This window comes from Phalacrocorax carbo, chromosome 3, assembly GCF_963921805.1.
Source record: "Phalacrocorax carbo chromosome 3, bPhaCar2.1, whole genome shotgun sequence".
NCBI lineage: Eukaryota > Metazoa > Chordata > Aves > Suliformes > Phalacrocoracidae > Phalacrocorax > Phalacrocorax carbo.
This window is the reverse complement of record NC_087515.1, coordinates 63,865,670-63,886,952: the sequence shown is the minus strand read 5'-3', so window position 1 is coordinate 63,886,952 and position 21,283 is coordinate 63,865,670.

Sequence of the window (21,283 nt, the reverse complement as noted above, 5' to 3'; positions counted from 1 at the left end):
ATCCAGAATTCTTGTTATCACCTGGGTGTTCTTCCTAGTTCTTGTTGTTTCTGCAGTTTCACAGCTCAGCTTTCCCAGCTGTACTTTGCAGTAGAGGATGCTAAAGTCCAAAGAAAACCTAACTTTGTGGTTTTGGAAAAGTGGAGATTCTTCAAGGTTCCTAGTCAGCTGACCCAGCTGGCTGCACCGTAGTCACCCTGGGAACTGTAACCACACTGATTAACCAGGGAGCCCAGAAAACACTGGACCAACTCACCTGCTGCGGGGTTACAACATCAGCTCTGGTGCCTACCACCAGGTGATACTCAGCTATTGTCATGTCGACAGCTGGGGATAGGTGATCTGAGAAAGGCCAAAGGTGTGTATTTTTTTTTTTTTTGTGTTGCACTGGCTGCTCTACATGACAGGGATTAAGAACCTTTTACAGGTCTATCTAATCCATACTTGTCCATAATACCACCTTGCACTCTGTGTGTAGGCTTGACAGTGAAGAGGACCTTCACTGGAGAGGGGGATGACTCTTATAAGTGTTGCCAGGTCTTTGAACCTACAGACATCATACTGCTGGTAACTGCAGACTCCCTCACTTACTACTCCCAGCACATGTGGCTATGTGCTATAAGGTCTAAACATTTTTAAAGATACTGAGATCCTTTCATATTTTATATCAGTCCTTACAAACATTTAGGTGAAGGGTTCCCACAGACTTTTGAAGCTTAGCAGCTCTGTGATTACCAGGCTACCCCTGTGGAGGACACTGTATATGTGACATCTCTGCTTGGCTCCTTTGCTGGCACTGGCCTGGTAGGCAAGATCAGCAGCATCTTGCTAGTGTAGCAGGAATTTTTGGGGTGCCTGGAGGAAATATGAGCCACCAGAGCAATAATGAGTTCCCTTGGCACTATGTCCCATGTTTAGACCAACCAGATTCGGAAGCATCATCCTTCATCACTTTCCAGGGGAAGATTAATCTGTTTGATGAAACTAATTAAATGGCCAACATATTTCTTAGTTAGACACCTGTTTCTTTTTAATTTACAAAAAAATTTAATATAATGATTGTGTGTGCAGTTCAAACGCTTGTGCTTTTTTTCCCCACTTGACAACCTGATAGTGTTATTTAAGGCACGTTCCTACCTTGCAGACAAACAGACTAAGCTGTAAGTGTCCAGGTGCTGTTGCTTAGAACTTTTTCATTCAAAGCATGTGAAATGAGTCAGTGAAATACTGATACATGATGGCGTGCAGCTGATACCTCCCAAGTCAGTGAGGGCATTACAAGACATTCCCTTGGGCTTTATTTTGGCCATAAGGGTGCCAGTTCATTGGGGCATTCAACCATAGTTAGATGTAATTTGTGGCATGGTAGATGAAGCTAAGTATCTGCTTAAAACTATGGCTTTGATAAGGTATAAATAAACTTCCTGCTTGAAGAAGAGGCTATGCTAGGGGCAGAATAATGCTTTCAGAGCTGCCGAAGAAGTCCATTTCTCTCTCCAGAAGCCTCTATAGAAGGGGATGTTCAGTGTAATGGTTGGCATGCAGTGAAATGGTTATTGACCCTATTAGTTGGGAGAACCCTCACAATGACCTCCTTAACTGCAGACGGATTCCTTCCAGAAGTCAGTTATATTTAATAGGGTTAATATGGATGTGGCTGTAATGTGTTGATATCTTTACCAGCTCCTGAGACTGTGAATCAAAATAAGAGAGTTGAGTTCATCAGTTTTATTCCCTTGGTAAGTCGCAATTTCTCCTATATATTTATCTTTGTTCTGCGTGTGCTGAGCACAGAGCAGCTTGTTGGTCTTCCTGCTGACACTAATCCAGAAGGAGCTGGAGGGTGTAATCAGTGGTTTTCCTTCAGGTCTGCAGTTAGGTGGCCCCTTGTAGATGTCAAGGACACTTGTTCCCTCTGCCTTCATGGCTAGACAAAAAGAATCTCAGAAGAGGAATTTCTTCCACAGAAAAAGCCCAAGATCTTCCGCTGTGTAGCAGTATTACTTGTAGATTATATGCTGCAGATAAGGCATAGGACACCTGCCATCAGTTTTACACACTCAGCGTTCAACAGGGAGAGGCAGGGAACTCTGCATGGTGCTTGGAAAATCTTTTGAAAAGGGACAAAAGAATTACAGAAGCCCTCAACCTTCTTGGGGCATTTTCATTTACACTGCTGCTGGTGGGTATGTAGAAGGGCAGTGTTTTTTTCCACAGCCTCATAATTTCTCTGATTTGTTAAAAGGTCCTATCAGAACCCTTGCAGATCCCTCAGTTAGTTTTTGTCAGACAAATTACTTTATTCTGGGCTGTATAATTAGTGTGCTGAATTCAGTGGAAAAAAAAAACCCAGAGGAGTAAAGTTCCTGTACTTGCACTTTTAAATGCATCTTAATCTAACAGTACATTAACTATCCTGTGAAGAGATGTCATTTTATTCATGTTACCCTACTCTTTCTTGGATTTACCTCCTGCTGCTGTTTGTCTCAGGGCATGCTCCAAAAGAATCAGAAATGGGCCCAACAGATGCCAGCCACTCTAAAGCACACAGCTACTGCCTCTGCCTAGAAAAACATACTCCCGTGTGAATAGGAGCAGGTGGGAAGGGCTAGGGGAGCTTTCATTTTCCCCAGTCAAGGACATGCCTGTGTGCCACATCCCATTCCCTGCCTGCCATGCAGTCTTGCACAAGAAGGTCACCCCTGCTCCATATCCCAGCCTCACTATCATCCATCACCTGAACTAGCACAGGGCACTATGCAGTGTGACAGGAAGGACTCTGTTGAATCAGGACTAAACTGAATCCACAACTGTATAATCTGAATGCTCGGCTTCGCCAACTGTTATTCAGGTGGGTAATCTTTTTCACTTGAGCAACCTCACTAAGTTTAGTAAAACAGAATAACAGAAAGAGAGGATGGAGAAAAAACATGTAGGGTAACAAAGGAGAAATGTTTGTTATTACATAAGAATAACTTGAGGTCTTTAGTTTTCAAAAGCTTGAGCATAAGCCTTGAGTGGTAGGGGTGGGGGGCTCTGAGCCAGAGCAAATACGTGGTCATGGCATCCATAGGTCAGAGGTAAATGGCAAGTGACAGACAAAAGGCATCTGTACTCCTCTTTTTATACAGTGAATGGGAATGCATTTCTGGAGCACAGGTACTTGCTTGAATTCATTATCACAAGAAGCTCCACAGTAAGGCAGGATGTAAATTTGATGCTGGAAGCCAGGCCATGAAAAGACATGACTGATAAAGGACAGATTATTTTTGTATTCAAGGTCAAGTGGCATATAAAGAGCCATTTTGCAGATGCAGTGGAAAATTACAGAAGCAGAATTTTTGTTGGCCTCTTCATCCTTTTCAGCACTACAGCAGAACTGGAAAGAGGTGAAAAATCAGTCCCTGCTTGTGACTGTTCTCTTATCCTGTCAGCGTTTCAGGGTTGTGTTACAGGTCTGCCATTTTCTCTGTAATTATTTTAAAGCCTGAGTTTTGTGGGATGTTGAACATGGAGGTTTGTCCACTCTGAAAGGTCAAACTTCGTTATTTCATGATGTATGAGTGGCAATGGTAAGATTAACGCTCAGCCCCTTCCCTGGGCACTGAAGTATTTCTCAACACTGACCTGAGAGACACTCTCACAGAAAGATATGTTCAGGCTCCCTGTTCTCCCAGTCCTTGGCCTTTCAGCTGAGACTGCCAACAAATGATGCTGAACACTTGCCAGACAGCAGTAACTTTCAGTCCCCAGTTTATAATAATGCAAAATCGGTATTCTGCTGTCAACCCCTGGTTTATAATAATGCAAAATCAGTGTTCTGTTGCTGGGAATGTCTTATTCATTATGGGCCACATCCAAATCACTTGAATGTGAAGCTGTGGTGATGCACATCAGCTAATCTGCCAGAAATTGCCTCATAAAGGTGCAATTTGCCATACCAACAACATGTAATTTATGAAGTTTCCTTTTCAGACCAAAATGCAGGTTGGCTTATTCTAAGGAGGGTAAGAAAGACAAACTCTCAACCAACAAAAAATTTCAGAGGGAAATGGGCACCTAATTCTATAAGGCATGACTGAAAAATCCCATCTGTTAATGCTTAAAACAATATATCTTCATAAATGTAAAATGGATTCAAACAGCTAGTTCTAGCTCTGTCATATTTTTCTGTTTCCGTCTCATAGTCCATTTACTTTCTGGAAAGATATGGAGTTGATACCCAGGGTCAGGACTGGCCTTATCCACCCATGCAGTGTAGATTTTGTTCCTGCTCCCACCAGAGTCCTTTTAGCATACATTCAATTAACCTTGGTTAAATATTGGATATGCAATAGTGTGTAGGCAGCAGAAGAGCTCCTCCAGTTATTTAGTACTCTAGCATCAGATGAGGATAAATACAGGGCATGACCTGACCCTCCAGGGCGCTGGCCTAAATCTAGTAACATGCAGACTGGAATTTTTCTGTGTTTGTAGCTGATACTGATTTGATGAGGAAACCGCCTGAATGCTTAAAAAAATAGTTCAACCACTGATAGGATTTTCCCAATATTATTTAACATGGATGTGTGGTTATGCACATGCACACATTCACATACACACTGTATTATATTTTTTTTGAAGCTTCTAAAGGCTTTTGTGGAAAAAAAGTAATGGCGAACTTTGATAAAAAAATGTATAACAATTATCAATGTAATAAATCAATTGACTTCAATGACCCTCTGTAAAGCAGTTTAGCCACTTATGAATCATAGATATACCTGTTGCTTTGTATCTACTTATAAATATTTGCTTAAAATGATTTAACACATGATTTTGTTTTATAGTTTGTAGAAATGGCTTCATACAGAAGTTTCTAGTTATGAAAGTTATCCAAATGCAGTAATGTTTTTATGTCTGTCGTTTTCCCAGGCATGTGTAATGTGACTGCTTCCCTGTAAGTCGCACTTTTACTATATGATGGGAAAATAATTTTGGTGTTCCCCTATAACCATATGGGGAACATCTTACAGTATGTAATACACAGGGCAAATCTCTCTGTGGAAACAGAACCACATACTCCAGTTCATGACCCAGTATATGGTTGATGGGTCCAATACTGCATGAAATGCTATACACTTAGGGCTGTATCCTTCCTGCTTTGGAAAAAACCCAAAAGCCCACTGGCTTGAGTGCAAATACAATTTGAATACCCTACCAAAAAATGGATTAACCAACATGTTCCAAGATGCTTTGTCTTCTCTGGTCCTTTGCTAGCTCTATCTCAATGATGTCAAACTGATTTAAGTAAAAGGGAAGAATCAGGCTCACTGCAGTCCCTCAAAACAGTACAAGTGTATTGGGAAACCAGGAAAATACATGTAATAATATCAACAACAAAAGTGTTTGTACAGTGTTAAGCTTTACGTCAGGCTGTATTGGTTTTCAAACATTAGCACTTCCAGCAGGCTAGAATCCCTGCTGGTTGTAGTGTAATGAAGTTTACATAAAGCAGGAAGTTAAATTTATTTCCATACCAAAAGACAGTGGGTTGAGAAAAAATGTAAAGTCACTAAAATAATAATGAAACAAAATGGGTGGAAGAACAGCCCCCTGCAGCAGGCCATGTTAATTACCCTTGCAGCTGGGAGATCAATTTGCATATATATTCTTTGAAGCCTGTCAGGTATGAATTGAACCACTGAACTGTTACATTTGATAATCTAGCTCTCCAAAGCATTTTTGCTAAAGATGTTATGTTTCATAGGACTAGTTATTTTTCTATCTCAAAGTAAAGAGCTGTACTTAATTTGTCCCTGTATAAACAATTCTATATTTGTGACTTCCTGGAGCACCAGGTTAGCAACATAATCTCATCAGAAGCATTGGTACTGCTGATTAAACACAAAAGAGATATAGTCAAATAGCCTTGACAACCAGTGAAAGCAAGGAAATTAAAACTTAAAGCTAGTGGTGACAGGCATGACTCAGGGGATAGTTAATGAGATATGGAGCTTTTCAGCTCCAGGACACATATTCCATTATGTTCTGTACTAGTGGTGACAAAATTGTTGCCATCTGATGGCTGCTTCACGGACTGAATGAACCTAGTGTGTGGTCCCAGGAACTTTGCAAGTCCATTTGTTTTGCACCATCCGTTACTGTAGCATCTTGATGCCGATGCTGCAAAATTGTTTGCAGTGAATGGTAGCAGTTTACCACCTGTTGGCAGCAGTTTCGAGGGAGTAGCTGAGATTTATAGAGCTGTTGGAAAACCCGTTTCTCGGTCTGGGTAATCCAGAGTTGCTCGACTGAAACCAGTAGAGCCCAGGGCTTCCATGGAACAAAACTGGTGCAAAGGGAGAAACCGTGCATGAAAATCAAGTTTATGCAGGAACAGGTTATAAACTAAAACTTGCTTGTTTTTGCTTAACAACAGTGTGAGAATTGTGTACAACAGAATTCATACAACTGGCATGATTTCACTTTTTCTGAAGTCTTTTTTTAAAATAAAACAAAACAACCCTAAAATATGAACCCAAACAAACCAGAAGCAGTACCTTATCTGAGCTTCAGGAAAGCATATGACCCTTAACACATTCTTTTGAACACAGATGAACCACGGTTCTTTCAATACCTCCCAGCATTGAACCTACTGTAATACCTTTTCAATAATATTTACAGATAATATTGAACTGGGACAAATGCTCCAATAATAGTGATCAAAAGCCTTAGGAACACTGAAAAAGATTAAGAAACCTAGCACATACCAGTCTGTTGTGAGATCTGGTGTGGGGGACTTGGTCTGATGCTTTCCATGCTTTCACTGTCAGGCTATTAACAATGCTACTGTCTGAGGTTGCTTCTTTGTATGGTTGACTTATTTTCTTGCTATTTTGGGGAAAATTTTTGTACAGAAGTCCCTCCCTGCCTGTCTTCACTGACATAATGGATCATTCCGGGTGATTACTGTTTTCCTGTTTCTGAATGGGAAGAGTTAGGCTAGTCAAGGATGGTCAGGGTAGGGTAAACGGAGAGTACAGTTAATTAGTGTGTCCAGATTGCTTTGAATTAATAGTCCTACACCTCCATCATCCATTTGACACACTTTTCTGGAAGATTTCTTCTAAGGACCAGGAGAAATACTTCACATTTTTGGAAAATTTAAGCATTGTTGGACGCAAGGTGAACTTTTACAATCCTTAGTGAACCATAGATTTGTTGGCTAACAAATCTGGTTCATGCATCTGATCATCGCTAGCAGTTAGAGAAGGTTGGTTACATTTCGTCCCTTCATTAACAATGTGAGCATCACTGGAAAAATTGGACATTTGTAGCTCCCTGGGTGATCTAGTACTGAAAAGAGAGGTTGGTGCTCAGGTCTCATGGAAAACTAGGTGGAGTTGCATCCTGATGGTAGAAACTTAAAAAGCCTGACCCAAAGTCAATGGAATAATTTTATCTGCCAGCTAGGGCTGTCAGGATAGCAAGTGAAAAAATGGAGTTTTTCTTCTGGGGGGGAGAGATAGAGAGAGAAGCTTTTCTTATTATTTATAACTTTGTACATCAGTATGACTGTATTTCCTCACTTCTACGCAGACTTTCAAAATAAAAGAGCTGGCTGATATAATTTTAATACTCTTTAATATAACAACTCTCTTGCATGAAAGATGTTTATTTAATGATCATGTATTAAAGACAAGTGTATTCCTTTCCTTTACTGGCAAATAAAACTCTCCAGGTCTAAAATGAACTGCAGGTAGTTATAATGCAAACCATGCCTAGAAAAATAAACCCTTTCTGTATTATCTTAAGCTCTTTAAGATTTAATAAAGTCTTACGTTCGTTGATCAAATGTGCAAAGGGTGTAGTGGAAGAAAGTATTAAATTCATAAGAGGGAGAAAGTTTTGTACAGCAGAAATCTTATATTACAATGGAAATGGCGGTAATTATAACCACTGAATTTAGTTCAAATATTTTTGAAGACTGTCCAGTGAATGCAATAGTCCACATAGAACATCTAAGATGTAGAATTCTTTCCTCCCCTCCATTTTCCTTTATTTTAGCAAGAATAGCAATACGAAAACAGAATTAATATAGAGGAAGCAGGACATAGATCTCAAAAATATTTGCTGGTGTTGTATTAAACAGGTTTTGAAATTTCATGGAATCATAGAATCATTAAGGTTGAAAAAGACCTCTAGGATCATCAAGTCCAACTGTAAATTTCCATTGTTTATTTCCATTTTTAGAGATAGTCTGATGAATCCTTCAGGAACTTCCCATGTTTTTTCCCCTGCTCTGTTAGGGTCAGTCTTGACCATCTCTGTCCAGCCGAGGCTGTTAATTCGTCACACAGTGTCTTTCAGGTTTACTCACCTGTTGACTTTTTTTGTTGTATGCCATTTATACCACATGTCACAGCAATGTTACTTGCATTATTTATGGCTGAATTTCAACTATTGCCAAATATTTGTAATTGGACTGTTGTTTGTGGTTTTTTTTTCTTTGTTTGTAAAGCACCATCAGGTGGGGCATTGTGTAAAGCATGTTATATTAGTGATTGGACCAACAATGTAATAAATATCATAACTTGAATGAGCTGCAGAAAAGAAATGTTAATGTGCATAAGAAAGGTAGAAACCATAAAGTTTTTCCTTCAGAAAGGTTTATTAGCTGAAAAGGCTCCTTCTGTTTAGCTTTCTTGTATGCTGAAAATGAACTAGAGGACATGAATCCCACAGGGATGTATGAAATACAGGACATGCCAGATTCTGAGGTGAAGAGTTCAAGAAGAGTTTCAAGTTTTTGTGATATCACCATGAAATCTGGAAAAAGATGAAATAAAACAATCAGCTCACGGGTTTATTTATTTGTTTCATGTTACAATGACAAGGCACAGAGAGAATGTTAAGAAGCTGTGTTTGCTAACCATTTGCAAATAACCTTTACCAAGGGGAACTGAGAAAAAGGAAGGTGTCGTGGTTTAACCCCAGCCAGCAACTAAGCATCACACAGCTGCTTGCTCGCTCCCCCATGTGGGGTGGGGGAGAGAATCGGAAGAGTAAAAGTGAGAAAACTCATGGGTTGAGATAAAGACAGTTTAATAGGTAAAGCAAAAGCCACATACACAAGCAAAACAAAACAAGGAATTCGTTCACTGCTTCCTATCGGCAGGCGGGTGTTCAGCCGTCTCCAGGAAAGCAGGGCTCCATCAAGCATAGCAGTTACTTGGGAAGAAAAATGCCATCACTCCAAACATCTCCTGCCATTCTTTCCTTTTTCCCCCAGCTTTATATGTTGAACATGATGTCATATCGGCCCCAATGGGATGCACCCATGAGTGCTGAGCGAGCTGGTGGATGTTCTTGCTGAGCCACTCTCCATCATCTTTGAAAGGTTGTTGAGGACAGGAGAGGTGCCTGAGGACTGGAGAAAAGCAAATGTCACTCCAATCTTCAAAAAGGGCAAGAAGGAGGACCTGGGGAACTATAGGCCAGTCAGCCTCACCTCAATCCCTGGAAAGGTGATGGAGCAGTTCATCCTAGAGGTCATCTCCAGGCATGTGGAGGACAAGAAGGTTATCAGAAATAGTCAACATGGATTCACGAAGGGAAGATCATGCTTGACCAACCTGATAGTCTTCTGTGATGGTGTGACTGGCTGGGTTGACAAAGGGAGAGCAGTGGATGTTGTCTTATCTTGACTTCAGTAAGACATTTGACACTCTCCTACCGCATCCTCACAGGCAAGCTTAGGAAGTGTGGGTTGGATGAGTGGAGAGTGAGGTGGATAAACTGGCTCAACAACAGAGCTCAGAGGGTCATGATCAATGGGGCAGAGTCTGGATGGAGGCCTGTCTCTAGTGGTGCTCCTCAGGGGTCTGTGCTGGGTCCAGTCCTGTTCAACATATTCATCGATCACCTGGATGATGGGATAGAGTATAACCTCAGCAACTCTGCTGATGATACCAAGCTGGGAGGAGTGGCTGATACGCTAGAAGGCTGTGTTGCCACCCAATGAGACCTGGACAGGCTGGAGAGCTGGGCCAAGGGGAACCTTATGAAATTCAACATGAGCAAGAGCAAGGTCCTGCACCTGGGGAGGAACAACACCAGGCACCAGTACAGGTTGCTGGCAAGCGGCTCTGCTGAGAAGGACCTGGGAGTGCTGGTGGACAGCAAGTGACCGTGAGCCAGCGACATGCCCTTGTGGCCAGGAAGGCCAACAGTATCCTGGGCTGCATTAAAAGGAGTGTGGCCAGCAGATCAAGAGAGGTTATCCTCCCCCTCTACTCTGCCCTAGTGAGACCACATTTTGAGTACGCTGTCCAGTTTTGGGCCCCCCATTTTAAGAAGGATGTGGAACTGCTTGAGCAAGTCCGGTGGAGAGCTATGAAGATGATCAGGGGCCTGGACCATCTCTCTTATGAGGAAGGCTGAAAGACCTGGAATTGTTTAACCTGGAGAAGTGAAGACTGAGGGGGGATTTCATCAATACCTATAAATATCTAAAGGGTGGGTGTCAGGATGATGGGATTAGGCTCTCTTCAGTGGTGCCCAACGACAAGACAAGGGGCAACAGGCACAAGTTGGAACATGGGAAGTTCCGCTTAAACATGAGAAAAAGCTTCCTTCCTGTGAGGGTGACAGAGCAGTGGCACAGGCTGCCCAGGGAGGTTGTGGAGTCTCCTTCCCTGGAGACATTCAAAACCCACCTGGATGTATTCCTGTGCCCCCTGCTCTGGGTGTGCCTGCTGAAGCAGGGGGGTTGGACAAGATGATCTCCAGAGGTGCCTTCCAACTCCTACCATTCTGTGATTCTATGATATGGCGTGGGATATCCCTTTGGTCAGCTGGGGTCACCTGTCCCAGACGTGTCCCCTCTCGGCCTCTTGTGCACTCCCAGCCCACTTGCTGGTGGGGTGGGTAAGAAGCAGAAAAGACCTTGATGCTGTGTAAGCACTGCTCAGCAATAACAAAAATATCCCTGTATTATCAACACTCTTTTCAGCACAGAGCCAAAACACAGCCCCATACTAGCTTCTGTGAAGAAAACTAACCTTATCCCAGCCAAAACAAGCACAGGACGTTATCTGAAAACGAGTCAGCCTTGATAGCAAATCATGAGGCTTTGTTGAGTTCCTTCTTTCTCTGATGGTACTACTTGTACTGTTGTTTATCCTTCAGGCCACAGCTGCTTTATCAAGGACACTTTCAGAATGAATTATGGGTGGAATGGAATAGTAATAATAACAACGATGATGATAATGGTGAGTATCATCTCTCTGTTCTTTGCCTGCCCTATTTATTCTGAGCAAATACCATTATCTTTCAGGCCCAGATAATGTCTTCTTACCTTTTAACTTCAAAAAGGTATTAATTTATAAATCAATTTCACACTGCCACAGAAAATGTTGAAGATGACCTCCTGACTCCCCTTTCCATATTACTATTTGTTGACCTCGAACTGGTGGTTGTGGTGGTGAAAAGTATTGGCCGCTTTCTAGGTTGCCTTTTTGTCAGCTGGTGTTGTAAACGTACAAGGATGTGGGTTTATAGTCACATTGTTAGAGCTGTGCAGGACATATGCTACTTATAGGGCATTGGGGTCCAAATCTGACATTGTGCTTTTCCCATCTATAAGAGAAATATTAATGTTGTGCAAACTTTTAAATTCTGTGGTTTGTGCACTATCTATAGCAGCATTCTATATTTTTTTTAAGGTTGGTAAAAAAAGTAGAGTAGAAGAGACATAAATTTTAAGGTCTCTAACTTTTTGCATCTCCATCTCTTCCAATTTAAGAAAAAAGAACCATAAAATGAAACTGGTAGGGGACAGGATCACAACAAGCTAAAGCAAACAGCACTATGGAATTCCTTTCCAAAAGGTGTTGGGGATACAGAAATTTTACATGTGTCACAGGAGAGACTGGACAAGTAATTGAGAGAGATGTATTGAGTGTCATTAAATAGACAAATCACATCAGAATCAGGAAATCCCTTGAGCTGAAAATAGCTGGGAAAGTATAATTCATCATATTGTTGTGCTTCCCTTTGCATCATTCTATGGCTATTGTTGCTGACAAAGTTCTGGATTGGATAGGTGCTTTGTTTGCACCAGAATGGCCATTGTATGTTCCAGGATCTTCCCTGTCCCTCTAGTTTCTCCTCTGAACCACAGATACTCTCCTTGTACCCTGTGAAATCAGTTTATTTTCCCCTCATTATTCTCAGGCAGAAAATAAATTCCATTTGTTTCTGTCTGTCCTGCTCTGTTCTCTCTCTGTTTTTATGGGAATTCCTTTTGAATTCTGCTTAAGTTACTATAACTCTGTTCTAAACCCAGGATTAACAGATTTTATTTCACTCTATTTCCCATTCTCCAAAAGTTACTTCTTTCCTCCTCTTTCACGAAGACAAGTTAAACAAGACCCTTTTCACCTTGGTAGTGCCAACACATTGTACCAGAGTCCTCCCATTCGAGTGCAATTCATTCTTATTTAACATACCTCCACCATTTGTGGTTTGTGTGATACATGATACAATTTACTCCATGTACAACCACATTTTTCACTGTTGCAATTCACGTGCAGTATATTGACAAATTACTCAGATTATAGTTCTCATAATCTGAGAAATCAAATTGTATTAGTTCAAGTTGGGACTTGTTCAAAAGCTGGAGTTGAGGTCAAGGGTTTCTGAAAGACATGAGCAAGAGCTGAGTACCATCTAGTAATGAGTTCTTCCACACTTGTTACTCAGCTTAGTATGTTATTTCAGCTGTGTTAGTCAGGGAAACTTTTCTCAGAACACTTGATGGACTCAATTGGCAGGTCAGGGGGGAAACTTCGACTACCTCCAGAGGTTAAAGAGCTTAACAGACCTACTAATTAACTTCAAGCTGTCATTTTGTCTCTGATATGGAGAGCAGAAAGACTGAGGAGTCACTGAGGTAAGCTTTTATATAGTCTTTTTTTAAAATTTAAATAGGCTAGTGGAGAAAAATGACATACAGAGTGATAGTCTTAGAGGATTCCAGGGATGACTATTTTGTATGCTGAAGCTGTGTACCATTTTGGATAAAGGCAATGGTATTCATATGTGGCTAGAAACCCCATCTATATTCTATTGGGATGAGACCTATGTATTCAAAAACTGGTAGGGGCAAAGATCTCAAGTTTGTCTTGTTTGCAGAGTTCATATCTAAATCTTCAGAAAGAACTGATGCTGCAGTTTTCTCAAATCTTTGGAGTCTAGGTGTACTACAAAGAACATGAAACCGTCTTTGAATAGAACTCAAAGGCAAATGCATTGATATGTTTCCAAAAGACTAAATATGAAGGTGTTATGTAAAAACCTCACATGGAAATATATATATAACAATGTGAATACTGAGGATAAATTATCAGTATATTTAATGTCTTTGTTCAAGCTTTCTGTCAGTATTCCAGGCATGGTTTAGAATGTTTCATGGCTTTTTTAGTATAGAAATTGCACTTTGGTGTGTGAAATGTAGTTAGTACCTAATTTCAGGGTTTAAGTTGCTGCACAAAGCATAATTATATTTAATGTCTCAGAAAAGACCAGAGTACTCTCTGCTCCATCAAAGAGTTAACCTGAACTTTGAGAAAGGAGTTTAATAGAGCTATACAAAATATTACCTCAGTATTCCATCCCAGCCAGTTATTTGTGCAGATGTGAATTAATGGACTGTTATAAAGGTAGTGTGATTTCTGTCTTTTCAGTTAAGGAGTGATGATGGCCAAGGTTTCTTTTAGTGTGCCACCATTAAGTAATACCAGTGTACTAATAAAAAAAATCTCTGCATATCGTTTAAGAACAAACTTCTTAAGAAATATTAGGACAGGTGGAACTTTACACCCTTTGAGAAGCAGAACTGCCCTTGGTCTTCCTCAGACACCATCTGAATCTGTCAGAACCACCAATGGTTGGAAATGTTGAGGCTACCAGAAGTGATACCATACATCAAGTCAGAAAAACCTAATTGTTTGCTTCTAAGCATTTTCTAGTGCATACTGCTCTATTTGAAGTTATATACAAATATTTTGCAGAAAGAAAGATTTCTGACTGCCACCAGTCATCGGTTTCCTTTCTGTGACATAATTCTGAGGGTTGATCTCACTCTCACTGGGTGTCATGAGGCCATGGATGTTTCTTCTTGGATATATGTCCCAAGTTTGAACATTTAACTGGCAATTTTGTTTTAAAAATTAACTGGGTTAATGTTGAATAGGACTAATGTGCCTTTGTAATAAATAAAACAATAACAAATTCTTTTTGGTATACAAAAAAGTGTCCATTCTTGGAAAGAAATATTTTCTTCCCTGAACAAAGTAGCTCAGACCTTCAGACTTTTGAGCCAAACTTATAAAATGTTGTTACGATCAGAGTGCAGCTGGGGGAGTTAGGGCTCCCAAATTCTAATTCAAACATCCTTTGAGGTGAAGAATTTCTGACACTCTCCCCACTCCCCAAATACTCCTATGTCTCCAGAATATAATCTGAAATAGGAATAAGAGGTATATAAACCTTATATGATTCGCTGTACAGGATTAGATATAATTCAGAGTTGTGATAGCTTTGTGTTTGTAAATGTTTTAAAACTGAAATATATTGTGTAAGAGCTAAATCTTCTTTTTATAGCTTTAGTTCTAGTAAAATAACATACATTTTCTCTTATCACTTTAATTACCAAAGGCAATTGATAATCTTGCTGTCCTTTGGGTAGTGAGTGCTTTTGATTTACACTTCTGTATAACCCACTGTTTTTCTAAAAGTTAGCCTGTATAAAGTACAGAAATTGAAAAATCTTTGCTTCAAAGGAACAGCACACACATAGGAGCACACAAACTTTGACGTCAGTGTGACTGTTGTTAATCTTTTTGGAAAACTTACTTTCCAAAAGTAAGGACTTAATTTTTCTAAAGCCCTTAAGAAGTGGATGAAACTGCTGTAGTCTTGATTGAAGTGGTATGGCATTATTCTATTACACTATTGCCCTTTGATTCTCTTGGAGAAACCTTTTATGTAAGTGAACTTTGCATGTTTCGCAGTGTGTGATCTCAGCCTGTGCCCCATGCTTTTCTGAAGGATGTCAAAGTATTTAAATACCTGCAGGTTATGCAGATTGTGGAGGTAGTACCTAGCAGCAAGCTGTGGACATACCCTGGAACATTACACTTGTGTTTAGGACAGAGATCACAGTGTGCTTAGATATTAAGGCTATGTTCAGAAAAAACTAAAACTTATTCCTTTCACTTAACATTAGGGACAAACAATTTTCATACCTGGGCTTGACGAAGATGGATAATTAATCAGGTGAGGATGGTTGATGACTACCTTTACTGCTTCATGGCAAGGATGAAGAAGGCATGAGCAGGGATGATGAAGACAGAGCAGAGAAACTGAGTGAAATCTGTGCATTGGCACATCTGATGCATTTCTGAGGCAGATTGTCTAGAGGATATAGATCAGTTTGAAGTAAATACACAGGAAGTATTAGACCAGCCAGGCAGGTTAGGAAGGTCACCAGGACCAGATGGCATAAACCCAAGAGTTCTGAATATGAAATTTCCAAACTTCTGGCTAAGGGATATAAAATGTCATTACAAATGGACACTAAGCTAGAGGACTAGGACAGTTGTGTATCTGCCATCTGTCAGAAGGGCTTTAGAGAGGATCTTGAGGATGACAAACTAGTGAGCCTGATTTCCATTTCTGTTCAGATGGTGTATATGTGTATGAATAAACACAAAGTGTTTGGAAGAAGTCACGTAGCTTCCAGAGTTCAGTGATGTTGTCAGTAACAATATGGATAAATGGTATCAAACGGACAAAACACACTGTTTTTTTTAAATTTCTTTGCTCAGGTTCCACACCAAAGGCTTATTAAAAAAATTCTGTTGCCATGGGATTGAAGGAAAGCATTTTAAAGGAGAGAAATCAATGGATAGGCCTTAATAATGGCAATCTTTCAGGTAGGAGATTGTTGCTGGCACCAGTTTTAGTCAGCATCTTCATCTGTGGTCTGGATAGGGCAATGAACAGTGCAATCTGCAAGTCTGTGGATAATAATAAATTCTCTGTTCATGATCAATACCAATGCCCTCAGTGGCAGGGATCTCCAAAAGTACATCATAAAATGGAGCTGACCAAAAGTCAACAGGTGAAGTTCAGTGTGAAGTAATGCATAGAGGAAAAAAAGTATAAACCAGGCTGACATGATGCTGAACTTAGAACTAAAACTGAGAAGGGAACCTCTGACTTTTGTCAATACCTCAGTGTTGAGTGGCAGACAAAAAGCCACCAAAGTGTTTGGCATGTTTAGAAAAGCTAGTGAGATTATCCTTAGGAACATAGAGGACCTGAGATGAGAGGACAACAGGGCATCACTCTAAAAATTGGTGTGCCCGTATCCTGAGCATCATGTGCATTTTGGTCTCCACATCTTATGAAGGGTGTAGCAGAATCAGAAGTATGGAGAAAAACAAGTAAAATGCTCAAAAAGATGGAGCAGCTGCCTTGTGCAGAGATACTAAAAGGCTGGGACACTTTGGTTTGGAGAAGAGAAGGATGAGGGAGGATATGACTGAGGTTCATGGAATCATGTAGGCAATAGATGAACTGAGTATACAATGGTTGCTCACAAACCCCCATATTAGACCTATGGGAACTAAAAACCAGTAGGGGTTTTGTTTAAATCTGGTGAAAGTACTTTTTAACAGAGTGAACTTCTGGTACTGAAGGTCACTGGAGAGGGTGGAGGAAGCCACTACTGGCAGGTTGGGAAAGGGGTTAAACAAAGCCATGGATAACACTCTCACAAAGGTGCCCTTTAGTCCTTTTAATACTGGGCAGGCATGTACCCCCTGACAATACTAACAAAACCATTCTGGACCCTAAGGACCTGTTTGAGTGGAATGGACTACAAAAAGTGGCCAAGCTTATGTTCTCTCCTTGTGTGTCCATTACTGGAGGCAGAATACTGGGCTGGATCAGCACTGACCTGCCCCTGAAGGGCATTTCTTACTTATCCTTGCTTTTATTTGGCCAAAGAGTATTGTATGTGTTTTCTTTCAATGAATAGCCAATCTGCTTTTTAAACAAGATGATTGAAATTTTTATGGCCTCACAGATGAGGACTGCATCTACCTCTGCAGCACCCAGGTTGTCTCAGCCACAATAGAAGGATTGCTATTAGATAATAATTTCTATGCAGAGATCAAAATAGTGTATAGGTTCTGCTTAATCTGGTAAATGAACAAGTAAATGATAAGTCCTGGAAAAATTAAGCAATGCTAAGAATAAAGTATGCACAAATGGCAAAACTAGTGATCTCTTGACTGAAAGGAGAAAGAAGCTTCTTATGCCATTTTGTTTCCCCAGCCAGTGAAATGAGTAACAAACACGGACTAGCATCACAGTCATGTATAGCAAATTAAGGGGAAAGTAGAAAGTCAATATGCTTCTGAGTGCATAAGAATAAATATCATAGGCAAATGGAAGTGTAATAAATGGAGTCCACTGTCACACTTTATGCCATTTACTAACTGGCAAGTTATGTTGCCACAGGCCTCTGAAAGAAAGACACCTGTTTATGTGCCTTGGCACCAGGTTACATATTTCAAAATATGGTAGTGCTTCTTTCCAGGATAAGGAATACGTGTGTAATTGAGTTAGAGAACAAATATCGGGGCATAGAAAACCCTAAACTCTCTATGTCAAAGAGATTGTAGGAAAAAATAATGACCATCTGTCAAACAGGAGGAGTATGTTTGAATTTCTTCTACCTGGTAGGCATACTAATCTGTCCTTCATTTCAGACAGTTTCAGATTATCAAGCACCTTGTGAAGTTTTTTAGATATCCAGGCACAGGAAGCCTGTGCTGTACAGGGGGAAGATTTAAATCTTTAAGGTGGATGCTGCTGTGCATGGAGAATATAAATCTTATCAACTAAACATTGCAACAAATGATAAAGTGAGACCTTATTGATTTTGAGCCATTCAAGAATTGCATAGAGTAGTGGTTTCCAAGGGCTCCTGGTTGGAGAAATCCAAGTAAGGGTTTTCCATTCAGAAATAGCCTTCCGGGTAATTTATGTTATTTAGGTGTGGATATGTGATCAGATTATTTAATTAGACAGTGTTGCTTTATTCCAATAATGTGTTTAGTAAATACCTTTGATAATGATAACTTCTAAATTACTCAGTGGCTGCAGTTACGCTCAGCTGGGTAACCTGTGAAATGGATTCTGCATGAAGATTTAAAAATAGTCAAATATTCTGATTTATGGTGCAATTATGTGGAAAAATGGCTAAATATAATTTTCTCTTTCCTGAGAAAATAATTTTTGTTCAGGACACTTACATAATACAATTAAATCAATGGATCTTATCTATGTTCTTAAAGATGAGAAAGTGCTTCTGTGCTGTTTAGAATAAAAATAAAATTGCGAACATGTTTAAGTGCTGTCCTGTATTCTCCTAAGGGAATACTGGAAAATATTCCTAGAAAATAAATTAATGGTTTTATAAAACCTAATATATATTTATTTAGATTTGGTAGAAAATAATGCTCACATAAAACACATAGCTATAATTAGGCTTACAGAGACAAAGCGCTCCCTGTATTAATAGTAATATGCAGATAAATTGACTTAATCTCACACTCTTCAATAATCAGTAGGTAGTAATATTAAACTTCAGTATAACTGAATAGATTGCTAAATTTAAATCAGGTATCTGATTTTTCAATTGACATTCACCTAAGCACAGATCCCTCTCTCTCTCCATGTCCCCCACACCCAATATGGTTTGAATACTTACACAGCAAATCTCAGAAGTCATTTCAGACCCAGCATTTTGTGTAGCAAAAAAGATCGTAGTTTTGAATAGTAAACAAATTAGACAAAATTTTCCTTTACATTAGAGAAGAAATTTGTTGAATAAATTATATTTTCTGAATTATCTCCTCTTCTCTAATAAGCAGAATAGATTAAATTGAGGACCCAGTATAAAGCAGCCACTGAGATATCTATTATCCCTTCATCCTTTTATCCTCTTGCAATTCTCTTGGGGAAGTGTACATGTATATGCTGCATGAAATGTTATTAACTGACATTAAGTCTCTCATCCCCTTAGGCCATGGCTTTTTTCCTGCTACTCTACTGACCATTAAGCAGCTCTTGTGGATGTGATCTGGAAATTGTTGTATTTATACCTTCTAGAGCACGTGTATTAAACTGCTCATTAGGTTTTGATATTACATGATTTTGTAAGCCTCATATAAGTTACAGTATCAATTATGTTTTAGTGTAGTGACAAGGAAATGACAGGCTATTGGTTCTTCGCTTTAAGTGTGTGCCTGTGTCTTTTAAAATATTATCAGTCATCTTTCAGGGTATCTATCTTTCACTCTTCTTTCTGTCATAACTACGTATGATTAAGGACAATGTAAGACTGCCTACCCTAAGCCTTGGAGGAAGCCATGTGGAACCTTTTTTCTCTGGCTGACTTGTGTTGATGGAAGGCAATATTTGGTGGCTTGCGCTTTGAGTGGGAAAATTCATGTCCAGGCATGCTTCTGATGCATGTTGGCATGTTGATTATTTGAGTTAGTGCATCAAATCATTTACTGAAAGATAGCATGAGAGGTAGCATGGTGAGAAGGAAATTAAAACTATTGCACAGATATCTCAGTTGCATTCTCCACCAATTATACTGAAAGTATTTTGCCTGTTTGTACCTTGCTCCCATATAACAGCACCAGCAGAGCAGCAAGTACACTGATTCTCCTATTCACTTTCCTGTTTGGTTTAAATGTCTCCAGCCAGAAGCTTTCAACCAGGTTTAATATTCATTTGTACTAAGATATTCCTTTTTTTTTTTTTTTTTTAAGCTTAAAGGCTCAAAACTTCAGCTCCCCGTGGGAAAAGCAAAAGATTGTACCAGTGCAAGAATCTCATTTCACTCTGCACCTGAACTGTCTCTCTATTTTTATATTTTATGGCCCTGCAGTTCTTTCTACAGTCACACTGGCTGCATTAAATTATGTAAAAGCACAGTCTTGTGACACCTCTGAACCAATCTGCAAGAGAATACAAAACCTCTCTTTTGCTCTTTCCCTGTCTCAAAATTAAATTCCAAAAATTATATGCAAATAATATCACCAGTCTAAGTTTAATGAATGGAATCAAGGAAAGACAAGGGCAAAGGCATCAGTTTTATCCTCTACTAGTGTTGAAGAATTAGCACTAGAATTAGTACAAATTTGCATTACTAAATGGTCTTTGAATGACATGATAACTGGGTGCAATTCAAGTTTGTTAATATTTCTAAACAATAGCAGAAGATGAACTCTCTGCCTAAGTCTTAGTGCTGAAACAAGGAGCACTGAGTTCCCAGTCATAGACTTGCAGGGTGACCTTGACAAGTCAGAGAACATACCTGCACTTCAGTGAGAGATGGGGGATATTAAAATATTTCCTAGCTCGCAGAGGTATTGGTAAGGTTCAATTAATCAGTCTTTCAAGATCTTCACACAGAAGAGTTTAGATAAGAGCAAAGTATTATTACTAAAGTGGACCTCTCCTGAGCACTTAATTTTTCATATTACATAAACTTTTTTAGCTCATATACACTGTCAGCATGCAGAGCTATAGATCCCTCAGACCTAGTTTGTGTGGATCTTGTCAAAATACAGCTGTTTTTAGCACTACATCCCTATTAGGATATGACACAATACATCATAACAGCTCCATCAGAGCCATTAGGGTGTAAGCTGTCAATGCGTAATAAGATTACTATGCATTACACCTGCTGGTGCTGTGATAATGCTGAACTAGGTACACTGTCATAGAGTCTACAAAGCCTTTGAATATTGATGTTACAACATCTCTCTAATGAATGCAGCAGCATTATTTTGAAGTAGAATATCTTCTCTAGTGTGTGTAAAGAACTTTTTTTTTTAAATAAAGGACTTTAACTTATTGTTGTTTCAGAAAACCCCAAAGATGTCCTCCCCCGTATCTTTATATACTAAACATCTGCAAAAGATTCTACTAACAAATGAAGTTGTTTTAGTCTGAAGGAGGGGCAAAACTTGCCAATCTCTCTCTAAATAAAAGCCAAATTTATTCAAACAGATATAATCAGATAACTGGCCTTGGATGCCATGTACTATAGGAAGTTCGCGTTTGGAATGGCTACAGAGATAGGGACAACTTCCAATGTGCTTTTTGTCTTTTCAAAAAGTTAAATTTTCAGACTAAAAAAAAAAAG